Source organism: Canis lupus, chromosome 36 (genome assembly GCF_048164855.1).
Source record: "Canis lupus baileyi chromosome 36, mCanLup2.hap1, whole genome shotgun sequence".
Classification (NCBI taxonomy): domain Eukaryota; kingdom Metazoa; phylum Chordata; class Mammalia; order Carnivora; family Canidae; genus Canis; species Canis lupus.
The window spans coordinates 26,024,940-26,047,719 of record NC_132873.1 but is presented as its reverse complement, the minus strand read 5'-3'; the positions used below and the strand labels follow the sequence as shown (position 1 = coordinate 26,047,719).

The following is a 22,780-nucleotide window of genomic DNA, read 5'->3' as shown; positions in this document are numbered from 1 at the left end:
ACTTAGACTAGGGAAATGTTAAGAAAGTGTCCATGTATACAAGGGAGAGTGAGAAGATGCAGGGGGATATTTGTTTTAGGTAATAATAAAAAGCAACTAAAATAGGTAAGGTACAGATGGAATGCAAAGGAACTTACTGAGGACAAATGATAAAAATATATGATAATCAAATGTCTAGCTTTGTACACATAAAAGGAGATAGATGATTTCCCTTTTCACTGAGATGAGTAGATACTATGTTACAATATTAGACTTTCCCAAGAATTTCCCATAATATGCTCTCCTGAGTTCACACTCAGACAATGAATGTATATACATATATTTCTACTGAAATAACTCCATTTATTACTTTGAATTATTCTATTAAAATGCAATTTACTCAGAAAATGGATATTTTAATGGATGAGTGAAATTCAGAGGTGTAGGCTGTAACATGGGCCATTTCTAATAAAGCAATCCTAGAAGAAAGGGCAAAATAAAGTTGTGGAGCTGCAAAAGCCAATAATAGTCTAGGGACTTGAAGAGGAATTGTGCCATGAATGGATGAAGGACACAGGAAAAAAATGCCAGAGGGTGCCGGACACTCCATCTGTCCTACAGTGTTACCCAGGAACAACCCTGACATACAACACACATAATTAAAAAAAAAATCTAGGAGTGAAAAGGGACTGCAGCTGATAACAAGGCATATAAAGAGTAGAGAGCGTTCACTCTATTCAGCATAATTCATATGCTTGTGCTGTCTTGTCAAAGATTAGCACCTTGGCCAAAGCCTGCCCTAGACAGTAAAGTCCATGGAGCCAGCAGCCATGACTGTTTGATGCAATACTGTATCCCAGAACATGGACGGCACCTGTCACACAGGATTCAAATAATGTTTACTGAATCAATGGATTCATCAAAGTTCTCTATAATTTCGAGTATCCGTAATTTTTCCATGCCCCTTTAAACCAAAAGAAATAGCTAGCAATTTTATTTATTGTATGGTTAGGTCCAAACATATTAATATGTATTTATGTCCCAACAACATGGCACCCAGTTATCACTACGTAACATCTCAAACCTTCATTCCCTTGTCCACATAGACTGTCATCCCAACTCAGTTCTCTTCACAACTGCTTAAAAACCAGCTTCATGTACATAGAAGATCATCAAAAAGAAGTCACCCATCAAATGTGGAAACTACTTGAAGCTCATAGTTGTCTTGATGTTTGCAAAACATTGCTACTAAGGTTCCCAGAAAGTTTTAAATATCTCTCGGTGCCCCTGGAAAATGAATGGTGCACTGCTGGGGAACCTCAGACTTATTTGTAAATAAATGAAAAGGTTCACCTTCTCTTCTCTTCTCTTCTCTTCTCTTCAGGACTACACCTGATTGGAGACCCACTCGCATTAGAGAGAAACAATCTGTTTTATTCAGTCTACAGATTTAAACATTAATCTCATCCAAAAACACCCTCACAGAAACACCCAGAATAATGTTCAACCAAATATCTGAGTACCCCATAGCCCAGTCAAGTAGACACATAAAACCATTTCAGAGTAGAATCATCTTTTATATGACTTGAGTTAATGCTTATTTCAAGTTCCACACCCCTGAAGAAATATGATTATAGTCAAATGGGATCTGCTCAATATCCTGGAGCTGCCCTGAAGTTCCTGGAAGCTTGTGTAACATCCAGATGTTCTATAAAGAGAAGCACCTGCCTCATCTTGAAGTCATCTGTCCACACGGGGATCTCTTGAGACCTCTCTCATTCTCCCTCGCCCCCCATTGTTGAACATGTGGTTTCTTATTTCAACTCTGTTTTCCCAACCACATGGACACTTCAGTTTGGAGATGATTCTCTGTTACTTTCCATACCATGAGGAGGCAGCCAGAAACCATTCCACTGCTTTCATAGTACTCTTTAAAATAAAACTCATAATGAGGTTGTCAAGAAGCTAAGACCCTTCAGATGTTACCTTTCTGGAGACTTGCTGTCGTTTCAGAGTTTTGCTCTTAAACCAAGATGTAATGCAACGACAAAGAAACGTAGATATGTATATACCAGTGTCACCTTCTGCCAAGCCCAGAAGATTCTGGTGGGTGCACAATGATGTGGGAATTGGAGTGAGGTCTGCTCCATCTATGTTTCTCCCTAATAGTTTGTCTATGTCAGAGCTTAGGGTTTTGTTTTGTTTTTTTATTAAATATAGGAATAAGTGTTCTGCACTGCTATCCTTTTTTTTACATTCCTCCTCTGATAGGAGCCAGATGTTTAAATGTAGGAGAGGGAGATACAAAAAAAAAAAAAAAGAAGAAGAAGAAAGAGAAAGAAAGAAAGAAAGAAAGAAAGAAAGAAAGAAAGAAAGAAAGAAAGAAAGAAAGAAAGAAAGAGAAAGAGAGAAAGAAAGAAAGAAAGAAAGAAAGAAAGAAAGAAAGAAAGAGAAGAAAGAGAGAAAGAAAGAAAGAGAAAGAAAGAAAGAAAGAAAGAAAGAAAGAAAGAAAGAAAGAAAGAGAAAGAGAGAAAGAAAGAAAGAAAGAAAGAAAGAAAGAGAAGAAAGAGAGAAAGAAAGAAAGAGAAAGAAAGAAAGAAAGAAAGAAAGAAAGAAAGAAAGAAAGAAAGAAAGAAAGAAAGAAAGAAAGAAAGAAAGAAAGAAAGAAAGAAAGAAAAATACTGGGGGGGGGGGATATAAAATAATCGTTTAGGGTCTTCTATGACATAACTGCCCATACTCCATGCCTTTGTATTATCATGTCATTAAAAAGCCTACGAATATTTAATTATGACTGTTTAAGAAATAAATAATGCCTACAGAAATGTGCCTGTATCCCAAAAACACGTGTTATAATTCTTTGAGGCTTACTTGAGAAAACAAACCAAAATAAAACACACACGCACACACACGTGAGTAGAGATCATTACACAAAGCCCAAAGCAAAACCTGGAGCTCGTATTTATATAAGCACATGGGAATAGATACTTCAACACATAAGACTCTGTGACCTTATAATGTTTTTCACATCTTGCAGCCTAATTGTAATCATCAATAAAATAGAAATAATACTGAATCTCTAAAAAGATCTGGAACCATAAGTGTTTGCTAGGTTCTTTCTATATCACTCTGAGTTTCAAATGGGTTTCTACATTTCTTGCAAATCCCAGAAGTGTAAAACCTAGTGTCACTACAGAAAATAGTTCATCCTGAACTTGCCATTCTCTTACATCATTTTCTGAATCAGTTATTTTTTCTTTTCACCTACTATTCATTCTTCTTACTGTTTTTTCCACATTCTTGTCACCTTCATGTGCATTTATTTATTCATGCCATGTATTACATTTTTTTAGGTACCTAGATTTGATTTGGCCAAAATCTTTGCACACTTGAGAATTAATAAATAAATGAGTGTTTTTATTTTTTGATATAGAAATGAACAATCATAGAAATTACGATTGCTGTTTTTTCACAAAATACAAAAATACTGGAGTTGCTAGTGTTTCTACTTATCAAAGACTATAGATTTTTTTTTTAATTTATTTATGACAGTCACAGAGAGAGAGAGAGAGAGAGACAGAGACACAGGCAGAGGGAGAAGCAGGCTCCATGCACCGGGAGCCCGATGTGGGATTCGATCCCTGGTCTCCAGGATCGCGCCCTGGGCCAAAGGCAGGCGCCAAACCGCTGCGCCACCCAGGGATCCCAAGACTATAGATTTGCTTTCAAAAACTAAACTACATTGAACTTCTTCAATTCAAATGATTTTTTTTATTAATTACATTCTTTTATTTAAATATTGTATACAAAATAGGGAATTGATTTTTTGTGATTGTTTTCAGTTCCACTGTCTCCAAGTCAGCTACCAGGAATCCTGGCTGCTCTCCGAGAAGCTATGGCCAACCAAACAGTGACAATATCAGGAAAATACTTTTAGGAATATCACAAACATGTTTACACTTCAGCATGGAGCTTTTACTGCTTATACTTCTTATGTACTCATGGTAACAATTTTCCAAAGAACATATTTCTAAATAATGGCTAGCTGATTTTCTACCATTATTCAGACAGAACTCAGAAATAGTAAGATAGCATAGAAGAAAAAATAAGTTTGGGAGGGAGAGTTAGTAAAAGCATGAAAGCAAGTTTTTTAATGTATACTGATCACCTAGTTTCTCATGACCAAATTTGTAGTTACTTTTATTTTGGATTATACAATATGGAAAACAATATTGGCATGGCCATTTAATTCTACTCAATAACTGGCAAGTGTGATGTCCTCCTCTTACCTGGTATCCTCTAATGTTGACAAAATGTAAAATCACATTTACAATTTATGTTCATATGTGAATGAGCCTGAATCTAAGGAGGAATCTAGCCCCCATCAAGCATTCTTCAGTATTTCTAGAATCGTTAAAGAGACATTACATTGACACACGAGCCCGTCTATCAGCCACAGGCATCACAAGTAGCCTAGACCTCCCTGCCTCCAGCTCTGTCTGTAGATATCCAACGTGTAGAGCTACTTGCAAATTCACATTGTCGCCATTACTGGTTTCACTATACGGGTATTAATGACTTTCCAGAATAGGTCTCTTGTAGCAGAATAAATCATTTATCCATTCACTATCATTCTAAACACACTTTTGTGAAGAAAGCCATGAGACGACTGGCATCCCATGGTATGATACACACTTAAGTAATTAAAATACTTCTGCCTCCTTGAGGTTTTATTATTGATCTAGAAGTTTATTTTCTTTTGCCACATCTTTATTCTTTTGTATCATCTTCTAAAACCCATTACTTCCTCAGGTATTAGCTATCCACTACTTCCCATGCATCATTTTACGTCTGAAGATATTTCATTACTATGATTGGAGCCTTCATTTCTGTTCATGCCTGGGCATGCATAACGGCTCATAAAGGTGAATTTCAATATCGTGGTCTTCAACATCACCATCGCTTCCATACACTAGAAATACTGTTTTAGTCTAGACCTCGCGTGATGCATTAGGAATTTAGAGATAGATTTTTATTTCATTTTGTTTTAACACAGTCTTGTACTGACTCACATTAAGCGGTATCCACAGTTGATGATTCAGAATTGGGTATTAATTTTCAGATAATTACTTTAACTTTTTACAGTAAGCTGTGTGTTCACCTTGTCTCATCCTCCCTAGTGACCTAGATGGGCATGTCTTTCACCAGCACAGTTGGGTAGAAGGACACCCAACTATACAGAAGCATATTTCAAGCATTGACCAAGGAAGTTTTTCACTCTCTAGTTCACTCTTGCAAGACTTAAGGAATGGAGAATTATGCTTCCACAAAGGAAGTAAGCGGAGAATAAATGGAATGGTTTTTGGTTTTTTAATAATAATCTAATCAATGTGAGCATTTATTATATGTTCCAGTTGAGCCAAGATTATGGCTTGGAGTAGGTGAAAGGGACAGAAATGAAGAGAATCATCAGATTAAGGATATTTAGAAGTACCATAAACAGGACATAAGGATAGGCCGTGATGAGGCCAGGCAAAGGTCTGTGAAGGAAGTATCAAGCATTATTCCCAGGGAATGGAAGCACTTGATGCCCAGCGTGCACATCCACAGAAATAGTAAACAGTGGAAGAGGTGAGGGTGGTTCTCTGGGTGGGAGTAAGGGGTTATAAATAACGGTCATCAATTCTAGTATTGTTATTATCATCATTATTACTGATTTTATTACTGGTTTGGAAAAATTGATGACAGGATAGTGCCTCCTGTGCTATATTTTCCAACCTCAGACATACGTCTATCTAAGGGCGTGGAAATCGCTCAGCTATGTCCAGCCCCTATCAACACTTGTATCTCCCACAAAACAGTTCCTATAATATCATCCATCCAGCCTTCCCTCCCATCTTGATATTGCCCTGGACATCCAACAGTAAAAGTTACTACATCTATTCACTGGTCTTTGCAGAAATTGCTTTAGGGTCCATCCCTACTTTGTATTTTAAACTGATGTGTGTGCATGTGTGTATATATAAGCATGTGTGTGTGTGGTGAGTTATTTTTTTCCAGCTTCTGTCTTATGGACTTTATATGTTTTGTACTCTTATTCCCTGATTGCCCACTTTCAGATTAATGAATTGGTTTGAACTGAATTTCAGATTTTTAATTATTAGAAATACGTTAGTTCTAGTATTTTTGTTCTGGTTCATCAGTTGCAGCCATAAAGCAGGTATATGGATTCTCTCACTCTAAACCCAGGCTTTGAGGGATGCCTGGGTGGCTCATGGTTGGGCGCCTGCCTTTGGCTCAAGTCTCGATCCTGGCGTCCTGGGATCGAATCCCACGTCGGGCTCCCTGCATGGAGCCTGCTTCTCTCTCTGCCTCTGTCTCTGCCTCTCTCTCTCTCTATGTCTCATGAATAAATAAATAAAATATTTAAAACAAACAAATAAATAAACAAACCCATGTTTTGAGATACTCTACCCCACACTGACCTCCACACCCTGAGCCCCTGCTTGTCCAGCAGACAGGACTGAAAAAAAATTATATGTCTATTGGTAATTTCGACAAAAGAAAACTGTAAATATAGAATATTTTTACTATAATAGTTGTGACGATATGTTCTGTCTAGAAATCAAAATGAGGCTGAAAATGGGATCCAAAAAATGAGGCTTACTTCCACTTAAAACATTTTTACTACTTAAGTAGTTAAATTACATTTAGATCTATTGGTGACTTAGCTCAGTACCAGTATAAGGGTATCTAGATGAAACACACACATACACACACACACACACACACACACACAGGCATGCTTCCTGGTAAATTATTTAGTGTTCTCAGCACAGCTGCACAATGTGAGTATTTATTAATTGCCTGTAAAATCAGCAAAATATGTTCAATAAGTGCCAGCTTGCCGTATATTGTACATAATCACACATTTGAGCCACCCAGTTGTTTATGTCATTTTATAATCATGCTAATAATTACCAGACAACTAAATAATTCAGCAAACCATAAATGTTACATTTAATTACTTTATCATTTTTGTATGTTGCCATGGAGATTAAATTGGTAACTCAATCCATAAATTCAGTCCCTTTGTAATTTCCATCTTTATCAATATAAATGTGGAGTGAATTAATGAAACTAGGAAGCATGTGCAAACAAGTTAGTATTTTCTTGGTATGTTTTCTAGTCACACAGCTTCTATATGATGCTGTGAAAATTTATAAGGTTCTCTCTAACATCTTCAAAGCATTCCTGAGCTCTGAAAATTAAAGGGAGAGGAATAAAATAAATCTTTCATAAGATACAATTTCCACCTTCTGTCAGGAACTAACTGATTAGAAAACTCTTTATAGGTTAAACCAACCGTCACATTTTTATGGCTCTGTGTATTTCCAAATGTAAAGAATAAAGCTTTCTCACTATAAACTATCCCCATACAGCAAACACTAGCACGGTCCACAACCCCGGTCTGTGTAACAATTTATCATATAGCTAGTTTGGTTTTGCTAGGGTATCTTTTTTTTTTTTTTTATAGGCCTGCAAATTTCCCTAAGAATACCCCTGTATCTAAAATCATTTATAACTTAAATCTATCTTCTGATAAACACTAAATGTGTGCCAAGCCTTCCCATAAAGCACCCAGCGTCCATCTTACAACATTTGAGTATAAGAAACTTGGGTCATTAAAATGAGTTACTCTTCTTGTAGGTAACAGGTATCGAGAGTATCCAAAGATGCACTCAGGGTCTTAACATCACTTGAAGACTCTAGATGAACTGAAAAATTTAAAACTACATTTCAATTGAATCACATCTTGAGCCTTTATATATACAATTCTAATGTATCAGTGCTATTTATGGGTGATTAAAAACCTCCAAATTTGGGGGACTTATCTGTCTAGTACCTATTTGGGGAGACATTCATACTAAAATACCCTGGATCATTGTTGGATTATCTATGAATAGAGCAAGCTTCAGAGACTAGAGTTGTCCACATTTCGGGTTGGGTTAGATGGGTTATACTGTTATTCATTAACTAACTTGCAAATATTAATTTATCTAATTGTCGATACAACATGAATTCTGGAGATACTTGGTAAAGTAATAATGTATTTGTTAAAAATTTACAAGCACTTTCACAGATATTTCTCCAATACAAAACTAAATAAGCAGAAAATTATCACACAGTGCTCCAAGATTTCAACAAATATTGGGGAAAGCTATAAGTGAATACACAAAACCGTAGTAGGAGATAGAATGTTACTAATGTCATAATATCAACAAAGTACAGTAAACATTCAAAAGAAGGAAAATTCAAATTTAAGTTCCTGGGGAGACAATACTTTTTTTTCATAAAATTGAGAACTTGATATGATAAAATGTAATTAAATATCAAAACATGTGGCCAGACTATATACTAGGTGACACTCAGTCTTGCCTGGATTATTAATAAAGCCTCCCACCTGTTTTTACCACTTCTAGTCTGCCCCTTTGTAAGCCAAACTCTTAACAAATTTTGGAAACATTTTCTAGAGCATAAAGTATATATATTATCACTCCAATACTTAAAATTCTTCTATTGTCCCAAGTTGTCTCTAGAATTCTCTAATAACATTAAATGACATACAATTCAAAATGGCACCCTTGCTGAACTTTCTCCTCTCCCAGCTCAGCATCCACCCCTAACACTTAGAGGCCATGCTAAATGTATGGTTAAAGATAATTGGGCTATTTAGTTTATAGATCTTTGTCCATATAATCCTTTCTTTATTAAAAAAAAATCTATTTACTCCCTTTTTCCCAGGATAATTTCTAGCCAGGCCTCCTGTCGGTAATTAGGTCCCACTCCTTAAGAAAACGTACCCTAGTACTTGAAAGTTACATTATATAGACTTCCCTTAGTGCTAGCGTTTCACCCAGGGTGGCATATACCATCCTGAATTTTCCAAATATCAAAACAAAGCATTTTCTAAAATATCAAAATAAAAATTAACAATACTTCTACCTAAATCAAAGATGCTCGAGTCTAAAATCTGAAATTTAAAGGAAAAGATGAGTTTAAAATTGTGTAATACCATTAAAAGCTATCTTTATATGCATTCTGGTAATGCTGACTACGTTTATTATTCATATTTTATATCTAAGAAATTCCTTCTCAATCTTAACTTTTCCCCTCCCAACTTTTCCTCTCTTCAGGTACCATCTTCCTCATTGTTTGCTAAAAAAATCCAACAAACTGCCAAAGGGTCCCTGGAGGCTTCTCTGTGGTATGGTGAGACAGTCACTCTCTCAGCCAGCCCTGGAACTTTGATATTGATGTGTCTCTCTAGGGGCTGCAGTAAAGATAAATTACTAGTTGTCATTTTTTAAAAATGCCTTTTAGCTCTTCATACTATAGTCAATGAATAAGATGACTTAAAATAGTAATAAATTGGGGTTTATCATTAATGCCATCCCTGCAGTGCCATGTCAATATCAAAGGGCACGCTAGCAAAGAAAACCACTAATATTAAATTCAAGCTGAGCCACAGATAGTATTCATGCATCTTGCCTAACAACTAAGGGGGGAAAAAAAGCGTCATGAAGGGAATAGCAAGTAATCAGCAGAAAAATTAAGAAGTGAAAGGGAACATATGGAGATTTGACCAAAACCAAATTCTATGTTTAAATTCAGAATTAGTCCAGAAAGTCCTTTGCAAATTCAGTTGACAATTCAGGTGCTTAGATTAGAGTGAAAGGTATCAGTATAAACACAAGTTCGCAAATGTCTACCTGTTGCAAAGCTGGTTCTCGACAAACACTGACATAATCATTAGTTTAGACAAGTTTAGGATTCCACCAAGACCTATTTAGCTAAAAGACTCGGCAACCGCCTTGGAAAAAAAGACATCCTAAAAGAAGTAGGAAGGTTTGAGTAGAATGTGATGATCTTTATTGAAACACTGGAGACGAAGATCCATGGGGATGTATCTGATCCTTAAGCAAAAAAGAGCTGCAAATAGAAATAAAAGGTGTCTTCCTTCTCTGTGATGTCAGAGAAATAAGAAAATACTTCTTTGGGTCTAATGCTAAGCAAGTGAAGTGAAAGGGAAGAATTATTCTCACTGTAGTGAGAGTAGTGTGTAACTCTTATATGCCACGAGCACCAGAGCACAGAGTGCAAATTTGGTGTGGACTGGAGGGTGTAGCAACTTCTACAGAGAAACTCAGAGTACTGGGGTTTCTTCTTGTTGGGGGAAACAACACACCTGATGCAGATAACCAGCACTGTGTATACTGGGTGATTTAGAGGTTTTAATGTAGGTGAAAGTGCCTGGCACATAGTAAAGCTCAATAAATACCAACATATTTTTCTCTTTCAAGACAGAGTCCCTTAGTAATCTCATTACTTTGTTTCATGGCTTTAAACACTATCTATAACCTGAGGATTTACGATAAATTTTGAAAGTGAAATAGTGGAAAAAAAAAAAAAAGAAAGTGAAATAGTGAAATTAACAGATTTTGCCTGGATTGGCCATGGAAGTGGGTAAACAAAGGGAGAAGTTAAGATGTCTAAGGTTTTTTATATATTTTTTATTTTTTCCCCTGAACAAGGGAAAGAATGGAATAGTCACTTACTGAAAGAAGGGGGAGAGGCATGGATCTGTAGTTGTTAAGGGTAGGAGGTGAGAACAAGATTTCTGATTGGAATATACAGTAGACGATCGAGTATTGTAAAGTCAAGCTGGATAACCATCAAGGCTAAATACAACTTGGGCGGTCATCAAGTATGAGAATTTATGAAATCACCAAAGAAGAGTATGTTGATACAAAGTGAAAAAGTTCTCAAAGTCTGAGCTATAGGACACGCAAAGTTTTAGAGATCTGAGAAATGAGAAGAAATCGGCCAAAATGAGCAATGGTATCAAAAAAATAAAAAATTAAAAAAGTAAAAAACAACAACAACAACAACAACAGGACCATGCACTGTACTAAAAGCAAAGTAGGAGAAAGTGAGTAACCTCTGACAAATGCTGCTCATAGCCTGAGAGGATTCCTTAGAATCAGTCGTTGATGTTAGCAAGGTAAGCAGTCACTGGTGACACCAATAAGCAGGTCACAGCAGCTACACTGTGCATTTATTCAAATGAGAAAAAAAAATACTACTTCTCTTTGGTGCATATGGACCCAAGGGCATGGTTTGGTGAGTAGAACACACGCTAGATTGCATCCTCCACATGCTAGGTACCCCTGAGTAATGAGAACACACAGAACTATATGCTGCAGCAGTGTAGACAAGGATCATTTCAGTGATACGTAGGGTGTGAGAAAATGATTGGGGTCGGTTGAAGAGAGAGTATAATAAACTGGAAACACAAATATGAAAGATTTATTAAGGGAATTGTGCTTTAAAAGGGGGAGAAATAAAAAAAAGAAATAAATAAAAGGGGGAGAAATAGGGCAGTAGCTGGAGAGGGTAGAGGTATCAACTGAAGATTTTATTTTTAAGTTTTTTTTAGCAGATGCTATCAGTGACACACCCATATAGGGGCACTCTTTTCTCTTGCACTTTCATTTTTCCTAGACACATGGATGGTTTTTTATTACATTCGCCTCTCCTGCCTGAGGGATTTTACTCACTGCAGAAACACACAGTCAGGTGGGATGGGCTGAAGTATATTAACTAATGTACCCCCACCCCCACCAGAGTACATTAGTTAACCCCTGTGGATGGGAGATGGTAAGTAAATACTCTGGTGTCCTAAATTCTTATTTTAGGACCAATGTTCAAACTCAGGAATCTTCTGAGTTTGTTTGTTTGTCTAATAATCTGTTATGTTTTGTAGTAGAGCAAATCAATATAACCTGTAGTACCTGGAATATAGCTGTGATTCCAGAATTCTTTTTTCTCCATTCCAATATGCATAGAATATCATAAACAGTTTGCTTTCACCTGGTAAGAACAGGATTAGATAGATCATTCTGCATCAGGGATGCATGAAATTTTGTGCCAGGCTCCATTTAGTTTACAAGGATTTGGCTCTTCACCATCCTACTGGATATTTTTACACAATCACCAATAGAACCTGGAGAGCGGGAGACAGTAAGCACTTGGGTGCCTTTGAAACATTAATAGATGGAAGATAAATCCTAATGAATGAATGTAGATAAACCCCATCATAAGGCAGGTACCTTCCATCTCAGCGATGTATCTGTGGACATAGTAATCTGAGTCAGTTGAAAACTTTTCCTCCAAAAAGGAACATCTTTAACTGATACAAAATAACTATATAATTCATTGCATTTCGTTATATCATTTTTTACTAATACAAATATGGGCTTTGAGAGTTTTAAAGTTTATTAATAATAATTAATATTTAATGGCATAAATTAACATAAATACCTTGACAATTTAAAAGCCCGTGTTTTTATTTTATTTTATTTTATTTTATTTTATTTTATTTTATTTTATTTTATTTTATAGTAAAGTAGATTCTGAAAAATGGAGTTTCCTTAAAGGATATACACATAGCCAGGTAAAAACATAACACTGAAATATTAATTATATATTGTACTAATAACAAATGAGTCACTTTTTTCTAAAATATAAGATGTTAAGACTTTAAAATATTAAAGGTATAATTTTTATGTTATTAGACAAAACTTAGATTTGTATTGCTAATGAAAACATCAATGTTTATGTAGGGAAGTTAAACTCTCCCAGTTTTTGCATCACCATATTAGACTAATTTTAAGTGTAGTTTATAAAGAAACATATTATGACATAGCAGCATCAAGGAAGGGTAAACCACTTTCATATATGAAAGTTTCATAAATCAAACCTTCCTGAAAACTATAAATCCTTAATTTTGTTCTGAACATAAATCTTTCTCTTCATTTGTTGTATTTAGGAAATTTTCATCTGATTCTTCTCTGTTACTCAGGGAAATTTAACTGTTTTCACTTCTTCAAAGAATAAAGAATATAATTATCCACTCAGTTAAAATATAAAAGTATATTAACAGAATAACTGAAGATTTGTCCTTGATGCTTAATATCCACACATTTTAATTTACTGTTAGCAATTTGCTTCTAATAAGTTGTACTCCACTTATCAGAAACATTGTTTGATAAAGTTTTGAGTTATAAGTAATATGTGCCAATTATGTAAGTATATACCATAACTTAGAACAAATTAAAAGGAAAGGAAATCTAATAATATCCATATGATATGGATATCATGGCTTAATATAATATACACATCTATTGGTATGTAAGTATAAACTAGTTTTACAATATATGATACAAAAATCTGTGGGTTTTACTACAAAACTGTGTGGGAAATAGGTGTTAATTATATCTTATTCTTTTTCTCTACCTCAGTAGCTTTAAAGGAGATATGATTTTAACTTTGTCTGAATATTTGAATATTATTGTATTTACCACCTTTATATGTGGATAAACAATTAATGATGAACAGATTACTTTTATTATTGAAAATCTGAAAATGTTCATAATATCTTTATTGTTTCAAGTTTTGGGAACTCAATTATTTGTATTTGCAAAATAGCTTACACCTCTATCAAAAATTTTTGTTGCACATGAAAATTGCTGAAAAAGAGATTTCCCATTTATAGCTAAAACTATGCTCCATCTATCTTTATCATAAGAAGAACTGTTAAGATGTATCTGAAGTCATCTTTTCATTTGGTCAAAATGCATAAGCATCTAAGCCTCAACTTGGAATAAATTTAGGTAATTTAGGAGATTGTACTCTTCCATTTGTATCTGTTTGCCTGTGGGTAGAGGGAAAAACCTGTCTCAGTAACTGCCCCTTACACTTCAATTAAGTTTATATTGTCCTCAGGCGGGGGTGGGGGTGAATGGGTGATGGGCGCTGAGGGGGGCACTTGACGGGATGAGCACTGGGTGTAATTCTGTATGTTGGCAAATTGAACACCAATAAAAAATAAATTTATTATTTTAAAAAAAAGCTTATATTGTCCTCACTGAAGCTGAAATCCTAGCCTGGGTGTTTATCAGCAATCACATTTTGGCTGTGAAAACAAGAGGAGTGGAAATATTTCAAGCTTCCTCAAGTCCCAGATAACATGATTTTTCTTAACTAAAAATATGGGGAGCTTTTCAGGTCAGTTGGGTAAATATTAAAAATATGGGAGCTTTTCAGGTCAGTTGGGTAAATACCTTTTCAGGTCAGACGGACTGCTAGATGTCGTGGTAAGCTACCAAACTCTCTTCCAAGGTGCCTGTGGTATGTTGCTCTCCCACCAACAATGAATGGCAGTTCCTATTGCTTTACCAGTAACTGTTAACAGTCAGTTTGGGGGATTTTAGCTATTTTGATAGGTGTGTAGTAGTGTCTTATTGTTTTAATTTGCAATTCCTTAGTTGGTAAACAACGAGAAGCATGTTTTCATATACTTATTCACCATCTATGTATCCTTGGTGAGGTGTCTATTCAGATCTTTCACCCATTTGTTAATCAGATTTTTTTTTTATTGTTTAGTTTTAAGAGCTCTTTGTATATTTTAGGTACAAGCTCTTTATTATGTATATTTTCAAATATTTTCTCTCAACCTGAGTTTGATCTTTCATTCTCTTCATAGGGTTTTACTATAGAGCAGAAGTTTTACATTTCAGTCAAGTCCAAGCTCGGAGATGACAAACTAGCAACCAGAAATCTCAGACTATTTATATTAATGTTATATTCTTCTAAGTTACTGAGTAGTCCTATTATGTGTGTTCGGTTTATCATTGATCTCTTTTTATTTTCTAGTTATACAATCATATCATCTGAAAACAGTTTCACTACTTTTCTGATGCTGATTCTTCGCATTCTGTTCTCTGATGGTATTGACTAATGAACCTAAAACAATTGAGTAGTAGAGGAGACAGTGGACACCTTTGTCTTGTCCGTGCACACTTACCCATTAACAACTCCTCAACTTGTTACATTATCTAGTTGACATCAATTTTTTTCTCTACTCACAAAGTATAGTAGCTAATATTATCATTTCTTATTATCTTATTTTTTACTATTCTCTCAAATATAAAAATAATTATACTCTCTGGCAAATTATAATCACTGTGTTGTATAAGGTACCTCCCCTTGTTCTATTTCTTATTTTAAAAATCTCACACTTCATTCTCCTTTCTATTCTCCCAGGTGCAAAAATTCTACTGTATTAAATACATATCCTTCTATATGTCCACTTAAAAAACAGGATAGGATGTTTTGTGAGAATGTTTTAAATGCACAGAAAGTGTCTTTTGTGAAGACTACATTCTGTCTCTTACTTTATTCATTAAGTATTGTGTTCCTAGAAGTTGTTGGCACTACTGAGTTCACAACTAGCTTGCTGCTTCTAATTTTTTAGGGATCCATAGCATAAATCCACTATATTTTATTTATATAGTTTCCATTTAGGTACATAATTCCATTTAGGTACATAAAGATCTCTTTTAACTCCCTCACTTCATTATACTTGGCTTTTTATGGCCCTGTTTGTGATATGTACAGCCAGGTATGAAATGAATGTATACAGAGTATAAATAAAAATAATTTGACAACGTATGGAAGTGTTACACATTAGAATGGCCGAAGCAGTGTAAACTTCCACAAACAGTGCATGAGCAGTCCAGTATTCCAAAATTCTTACTACTACTTGGTACTGTGCAACTTTATAATGTTTTTTTAACCCAATGACTATAAGCAGATATCACCTTTTTAAACACTTGAATTTCTCTAATTATTTATGACTTTAAATATTCATATTTGTGTTTCCCTTTCTATGAATTACTTGTTTGTATCTTTGCTCATTTTTTTTTGTCTCTGTTGGATTTTTTGTCCTTCATTTGTTGATTTTCTAGTGCTCCTACTGTATTCTAAAGATCTACTCATTACTGGTTTAATACAATGAGAGTGTTCTCTTTCAATTATTTTTATCCATTATCTCTGTCCATAGTGCTTTTGTTAAACCCAAAACCCTAATTTTGGTGAGAGCAAACTTATCTATTTTTTATCTTATTGTTGTTGCCGAAGGATTCTTAATTAATTCTTGTTCGGTAAATTTTATTTGCTATATATTGTTAAATGTCACACTGGGGTGAAATTTAAGTCCTCCGAAGCTCGGTGATGTTTTTATAATTCATAGGTAAATTCATCAAGATTTGTTATTTAAAATTTCTACTCTCCTCATTGCATTTTTTTGTCTGACTCAAGTGGATCTTTTAAGAATTTCCTAAGTATGGATCATCAGGGTAAGCTTCCTTTAAAAATGGTCTATCTAACAATATATCAAGGCCTCTGAACTGTCCTTTCATCCTATCAGTGTACAGTGATGGGGTATCTAAGAATGATCAACTGATTCATTATTTCTCATTTCAACCATGACTAATCTAATCTAGATTCTACCCCAGATATAAATTTGGTTTCCAAGTTTTGACATTCTTTTTCATATTTCTCCTTCCTTCCTTCCTTCTTTTCTTTTTTTCTCCTGCCTGACTATGACGGTTAATTCTACATGCCAACCTGCCTAGACCACAATACTCAGATATTTGGTCAAACGGTATTCTAGATGTTAAGTGAAGGTATTTTTTTGGAGAGATAGATGTACAGATATGTGTATATATAAAAAGAGAGATGTAAAGATACATATATCCTATCAGTTCTATTTCTTGTAAAACTCTGAATAATATACTCATTTTCATCATATGTTTAGTGGACATTACATTTCTATTTAATTATTTGGTAATCCTAAACATATTTAGAATTTCTCCAGAGGGACGCCTGGTTGGCTCAGTGGTTGAGCACCTGCCTTCAGTTCAGGGTGTGATCCCGGGGTCCTGGGATCAAGTCCTACCTCAGGCTCTCTGTGGGGAGCCTGCTTTTCCCTCTGCCTATGTCTCTGCCTCTCTGTCTCTCTCATGAATAAATATATAAAACCTAAAAACATTAAAAATAAAAATAAAATGAAATTTTTTAGAGGTTCTATTATTGCAGTTTTATCTAGAATAGATTCATTTTTATGTTTGTTGTTTTTTTTATTTGCACTTCTTAGAATTACACTTCTTCATGCGTTTTGAAAATGTTGGTACTTTTTATTTGAAGTTCTTTGTTATTCTTTCTTTCTCTTTTATTTTCTAATCTGCTTCTATCCTATCCATTTTGGAATTGCTCCCACTTAATTCCTTGAGTCCTCAGTCCAAAACAAGATTTTATATCAAAATTCCAGACCCACAATGATACCGGAGATATAACAGATTACCACCAGGACAGTAGGTATCTAGATACCAGGACCTTGTCAACTAGCCTCCTCTAAGGCGAGAGTACCTTTATATGCAGACATGGCCCCCAGGCAATGTTATTATTTGTTTGTTTCTCCTCCTCATTCATGCTTTTCAGCAGTGATCTTATCTCTAATACCCTCCCCCACCACTACTCCCCCCCCCCCACAGACACACACAGGAGTGACGTTAGTTGCAATTAGCCTATAAAATTCAAATAGTCATTTGCCTTTGCCTGCTTAAAGACTTGCCATGGAAGCCCATGTTTGAGCTGTTCCCTAAATTCTCTCCATTTCTTGTCTACAGTTCACATAAATAATTTATTGCATGTACCACCATAGGATAGATTTCACAATTCTTTACATAGATACATTCAAAAAATTAAAATATGAAATAAACACTACTGACAGATTCAAAATGAAAAAAAAAGCAATTGAATAGTGAATGAGTAGGCAAACAAATATTATATTTACATGTTACAGTTAAGAGAGAAGGGTAGAATTTAGTAGGTAAGAAAGATCATAATTTGACAGCTAAGTAGGATAGCTAGATCGGATGCGATATGTTTGATCATCTTACGAGTTTAGGGAAGACTTGGTGCAGAATGTGGGATTTTAAGAGCTTCATGAAAAGAAGAAATAAGCTGAGTATGCTAGCAACACAAAAGATTCCTTTTACCACATTATTTCATATATTATTAGTATTTACCTCTCAGTTATATAGCAGTTTGCCTAATGATGTGCTCTTTTTTGCTTAGGTGAGCACTTCTGAAGTTTCAAAGTCTTTACGATATTTTGACAAAAGAAAAAAAAAGCCTCTTCTAACTCTAAATTGTTTTTTTTTTTTTCCCCATTCTTTCCTTCTCTCTGGGGGAAAAACTAAAGAACATATTTACTCTTATCCTTTTTATCAGGAGGAAACTTACATACCCTAGGGGAAAACACAATTGATGTAATTCACTCCCTTGAAACTTGTGGTGTGAAAAAATGTTAAGAAGGATACATTAGGTACATGGTTAAATTGGTTTGGGCTACTTGAATTTAAGAGAGAAAAAAGTCCTATATATATATATATATATATATATATATATATATATATACACATTTATATATATATTTTATATATTTATAATATATATATTTATATATATTTATATATTAGTATCAATATATTATATATTACATTATATATTATTAGGATTTTATATATATTGGTATTATATATATTTTTTGGTATATTTGGTATTATTTTGGCAATAGTTGGATTAAAAAGCTTCCCAGGTGATAGTTCTCAAATGGGCTGGACCGGAGGGTTGTAAAGAACTCTGAAACCATGAAATTCTATGACACATTACAGCGCTGTACTGTGGTGGAGAGAACAAGGAACTTTATGTCACAGCGTATGGAGAAACTGCTCTATATCCAGCCGGTCTTCTATTCATTGTATGAGCTTAATGTCCAAGTGTCTCAGTCTCAGCAATGCTGCTTGTCTGTTGGGATAGTATACTGAGGGAACAAATACAAAGTACACACTAGAAATGAATTATATGTCTACCCTTTGTGAAATAAATGCTAACTAGAGAAGACTTTAGATAATTGTGGTATTTTTAACATATTGAAATATAATTTTTAAGGTAGTGAAACACAGTCATCTCCCTGATTAATTAGGTAATGGAAAACACACAGTTCCTTGACCTCTCTCAACAACAGCATTACCTTCAAGGATTATTCTAATAGTGTATTTCCACTTCCTTCCTTCTTTGGTAGTAGCTCAACTTTGAAACTAACAATGGTCTTATTATCATTAACATTACCACTTCCAGGTTCTTGCAATTTTTATTACTGAATCAATCAATTCCACATCATACAATCTGAGAATTAATAGAGAAAATTTAAAATATAGCTATATTTTATGGACTAGTTTCCTTGAGAAATATCTATTGTCGCTGTTGTTCTTCAAGATCTTGCAGCTAGAGTCTAAAATTAGGTGGCTGATTTATTCATCTCCTTTGGTTTGATGTCCAGTGGCATATCTGCTTATCAGCACAGCATTTATCCTCACTGACAACACTGAATAGTCATTGGCATGTCACTTTATGGGTTTAAAAAAAAAAATGTGTGGTCTGATTAAAGTCACAGAAACTATGCTGAATAACAGATACACAAGGACCATATCATTATATGATATCAAAACAGCTTTCTCTAGCAATATAAGAAATCTTCCCAGATATCCTTCTATAAGAATTGGTACAGTTCTTGTAAATTAGACCAAAATTTCAGTCAATGCATTTTATTTTTAATCTTCAAAGGGAATGGTGCTTTAGTTGTCATTTAAATGATCAGAATCAGTGAAAGGAATAGACTGGGCTGCTTCTAGTAACAAAACCCTCAAAAACCTTTGTAAAGAAATGTTCTGAACTAGCAAAAAATGCATTATCGGATCGCAGAAGCAAAACAAAATTTAAGAGACATTGTGTTATGACAATAATGCTATCGTTTAATTTAATTTTCAGAAACATGCACTATTATCCCCACTTCCACAGATGAAGAAACTGAGACACAGAAAGGCTTAGTAAACCACTAAGGACCAATCCAGCACTAACTGCTGTAGCTGGGATTCAAACTCACACAATGTGTCTCTGGAATCCATCGTTTTAACCTCCATCCAGCCTCATATCTACATCACAAAACTGAGGCCACAAAAAAGACATACAAGCACCTCCCAAGCTCTCTGGCACATAATGATGTTTAGTGAATCTGAATCTAAACTTACCTTACGATACATGAGAATTAAGGCCTCTTTCAATGGATATACTCTTCTACCATGGAGATTTTGTGACCAAGACTTCTTCATAGTTTCTGAAAATAATTAGGAGAAATTCGTTGTTGGAAAGATAAGTCCTTGAAGTATTCTAGTTTCTGGTCTGACATGTAAACAGCGTGGAAGTCATTACTCATGTCCTGACATGAGAAAAGATGAACAAAATTCAACAACTCTCCTTAGACTCAGAATTAAAGTCACAGGGCAAATTGCTGCCCCAAGTCTGGAAGACCGACTAGCGCATTCAGAGGATCACAGCTTACCAGAAGCGAAGCCCAGGAGCAACAGCTTGCAGCTGAAGCCAACATCAGGAGGCCGACGACTGTGGAACGTAATTGATAAATTGTTGTAGGCTCAGGGGAGACTAGCTCAGGAATTAAAAACTCTGAAGAAACCCAATAGTAGGGGATCCCCACATTCTTGTGGGTTTCACCTCCAGGAAAACCATTATTCTTACTGTGAAAACTAGAGAAAAATCTCTTTGTACTTCAGGAAGGAGGAGAGGAAAAGTAACCATTTTGAAATATATTCAGAGCTCTCCACTCTTCTTAACAAGGCCTACCCTTGAGAAAACTTGTTTACCAAAGATTAACCAACCTGAGGGAAGAGAAATACCCAATTCAGGCTCATTTGAAGCCTGATCATACCTAATCATAGGCCCAGAGCACACAATCCTTCCCTCACACATTACCACAGCATCAAAAGAACCCCAGGATGATATGAAGGATTGCGACTAGAAGACCTATATGCCTCAGACTCTAAGGAATCACCAGAAAAATTCTAAGACAACAGAAGAGTCAGAAACAAGGACACTAGAAGAAATTGTAGGGTCTGACAATACAACTACAGCAAACAATAAACTCCTATACGGATAAAAGCAAACAACTACAAAAACTCACACTAAAGACCTACTTCAATTCCTCTTACCTGATATACAGTTACAAATATGGTAGATAATACTCTCATTATATCAATAATCCCTTTAATGTGGGTGATCTAAATATACTAATTAAAAGACACTGTCGTTTATTTCTTTTAATTAGATAGTTAATTCACTAAGTGAATTAACAAAACAAGACCCACCTATAAATTGTCTACAAGAAAGATAAGTGGTTGAACTCAAGACTCATGTTCTTCAAGTAAAACTTATTAATCCTTCTTAATGCTGACCTTTCCTCTCATAAATTATTTCAGTGTTTTTACATCTAGTGTATCTCTTAAAGTATGTTACTTTGCAAATAACAGAAACTCAGCTTCCATTGATTTAAAGAGAAGTAAGGAAAATTTTAGATCATGTAATTCATTTGTTGAAAATCTCAGGTCTGGGCTCAACTTGGAACTCGAAGTATATCACCACAACCTGGTTTCTCTATTTCTTCAATGCATTTCCTCTACCTGCTTCCACTCTCAGATGGGTTTCAAGATGGCTGCTGGAAGTCCCCAGATTTTAAGGCTAATCAAAATAAGGAGATTCTTTTCCCATCATTTGGAACCAAACTCAATTTGTTTTATGGTTCTAATGGGCTTCCGTGGCCATCTTAAGCCCACCATAGTGGTGTGAACTATGGAACGTTCTGCGTGGATCTGGGTGTATGTGAAGTAAAAGCCAATGAAAACATGTAAGATAAAAAAAGGGTAATGTGTTATCTCTTGGAGGAAAAACGGGGAGAGTTACCAGGACATGCCCTCATATGTAGTTGAACTAAAATACCAGTGGGGACTTTTTACACTGTACTCAAATAATTTGCTCATTATTCCTTTCTGTGTAGTTTCTAATATATTGCTGGAAAAATGAACTAATATACATGAAACCATACTGAACTGAAAGAAATGAACTCAAAAAAAAAAAAAAGAAAGAAAGAAATGAACTGAAATAAATCGAAGAGGTGAGTAGTAACAATTCCTCCCTACTGCTTGATTCTGTAGGGAGTAGCACTAGGAAAGAGGACAAAAATAAACTCATCTTTAATCCTATTCTTCAGTGCATAATAGCAATAGTTTAAACACCAACAAGTGGGATACCTGGGTGGCTCAGCGATTGAGCATCTGTCTTCTGCTCAGGGCATGATCCTGGGGTCCTGCAGGGAGCCTGCTTCTCCCTCTGCCTGTCTCTGTCTCTCTCTGTGTCTCTCAAGAATAAATAAATAAAAACCTTTAAAAAATAGACACCAACAAATAACTATCATCGGAGGTAGGAAAATGTCTTTTCCTAGTATATCTGATTTTAAAGTTAACAAACGAATAAGAATTTTTGGTCATTCGTTTTTGAGCATTTGTCATAATGCTACCACTTTAATAGACCTTTCGCAAAGAAAATGCATAGAAGAACAATTATAAGTTCTTTAGGAACATCTCTTGACATTTTTAGGATGAGATTCAAATCAAGTTCACCGTCTTCCCCATTTAGGCATGACCTTTTCATTTTGAGAGATTATATCATATAGGTTACAGTACTTCAGGGATAGCTAATTAAAATGTCTCACAAAAAAAAGCACAAAAATAGGAAGAAAAAGAGAAAAAAAATAAATGAAAGATCAACATATATTTTGTCTTCTGCATTTTTCCAGTCAAACTAATCACTATCACACAAGGTCTTTCCCTGCTCCTGAAATGAAGTATAATCATACCTTACATATTGGACATCGAGTCACATGATGTAGGAAGACGTATGTTACAATAAACACACCAGAGAG

At 35.0% G+C, this 22,780-nt stretch overlaps 1 long non-coding RNA gene across 1 annotated transcript in view; it reads right to left on the bottom strand.

Moving 5' to 3' along the window:
• Positions 1–20,127, bottom strand: part of LOC140625479 (uncharacterized) — an 84,079-nt gene extending 63,952 nt beyond the window's left edge. The window contains exon 1 of the long non-coding RNA XR_012024818.1: positions 20,040–20,127. This is a non-coding gene — a long non-coding RNA (uncharacterized lncRNA). The remainder of the gene's footprint in view (positions 1–20,039) is intronic.
• Positions 20,128–22,780: the final 2,653 nt, after the last annotated feature.